The sequence below is a fragment of the Lygodium microphyllum genome, chromosome 29 (assembly GCF_053477565.2).
Source record: "Lygodium microphyllum isolate KBCC chromosome 29, Lygodium_microphyllum_v1.1.10, whole genome shotgun sequence".
NCBI classification, from domain to species: Eukaryota; Viridiplantae; Streptophyta; class Polypodiopsida; order Schizaeales; family Lygodiaceae; genus Lygodium; species Lygodium microphyllum.
The window spans coordinates 68,837,443-68,839,000 of record NC_141163.1 but is presented as its reverse complement, the minus strand read 5'-3'; the positions used below and the strand labels follow the sequence as shown (position 1 = coordinate 68,839,000).

The 1,558-nt window shown below is 41.1% G+C and overlaps 1 pseudogene; it reads left to right on the top strand.

The window, feature by feature from the left end:
- Positions 1-207: 207 nt before the first annotated feature.
- On the top strand, positions 208-822 carry LOC148010754 (uncharacterized; annotated as a pseudogene).
- The last annotated feature ends 736 nt before the right edge of the window (positions 823-1,558 follow it).

The following is a 1,558-nucleotide window of genomic DNA, read 5'->3' as shown; positions in this document are numbered from 1 at the left end:
ATGTAAACGGATAGTAGGAGTTGAACCTTCCTTAAGGCCCTCTGCCATATCCATATCTTAGGTCCATTTTCTCTACTTCTCATCTCACTATCTCCTCAGCATGATGGACACCATGGATCGTCTCTTTGACAATTCCTTTGCCACCTTATATGTTGCCTATGGGAAGCATGTAAGGTGTCTTCAGGTTGTGCGTTTAGGTATTGAGCTATGGTGTCATGCCTTGATTTCAGAAATCTAGACAAAGGCTTAGGAGGCCAGAAGAAGAACAAGAGGAAGCACATAGCCTCCCTAGATGAGGAGGCAGATGGAGAAGAAGACGCAGGGCACGCCATCGCCATGGACATTGAGGAAGCAAAAGAAGGTCTCCGTCTTGCTCCCAAAACACGCTGCCATAGTTTCAGAAGGTGAGAACAAGACCTCCTATCTACGACGACACCCTCAACGCAAAGGTCTCTAACCACAAGTGGAAGCAAGCCAAGATTGCTTACGTGTCCTCCATCAAAGTCAGCCATAAGAGGCCCTCCCTCGAGCAGTGGACCCGCCAGCAGGAGATCAAGATGCCTTACCTTGAGTGCAAGGCCGAGCTCAAAGAGCAAATATGGCTGAACAAGGTCACCAAGCGCAAGCTTCAAGGAAGAGAGAGATAAGCACAAGCAGGAGAACATCCTAAGAACCGGTACCATTTATCAGAAAATTACAAACCCTAACAAGCTTAAGAAAATGTCCAAAAAGCAGAGAAAGTCCTCGAAATTGTCCTTGAGTGACTACTATTATCTCCTGCAAGATTTAGCTAAGAGAATGAGTTTTCCTTTTTTTAAATAAATAAATTAATTAATAATTAATAATCCTTATTACTAAGGTTTTAATAAGCCTCTACTAAACTATCCCCTTTCACATTGCTTCTCTATCTTATAAACCCTTTCACACCTATTTTACTCAAACCAATTTAATTTCCAAAGCTGAGTTCATTGTGAAGATCCTCATAAGCATTCCCTTGATCAAACTCCTTGTAACTCCCACAAATCTTGTTGTAACTGGGATTAGACATGGCCACTGAGCAAGACTGCCAATCAGTAAGACCTTCCCGTGTTTCAAAGAGAAGATGTTGTTTGATTTCGAAAGAAAATCCAATGCCAATGTAATGTCAAGCCATGAGCCAAATTCACATGAAATCCCAAAATTCTATGTACCCAAGGCTAATGTTGAGATGTGCTATCAAGTCACGTATTTTAGCAAGCAAAAAGATATCCAAAAGAAAAATGTATCCATCTTGTATGCCCAAAGCTATGTAATGATCTCACAAAACCAAATGGGATTCCCAAATCTATGTATCCCAAGTATATTATCAAAGAAGCAAAGAGCTTTCAAGAATGAAGAACAAGACAAAGATAAAGAGCATGAAGGCAAAGAAGTCCAAGAAGATCTAATACGACGAGAAGAGGAAGAATAGACATGGCCACTGAGCAAGACTGCCAATCAGTAAGACCTTCCTGTGTTTCAAAGAGAAGATGTTGTTTGATTTCGGAAGAAAATCCAATGCCAATGTAATGACAAGCCA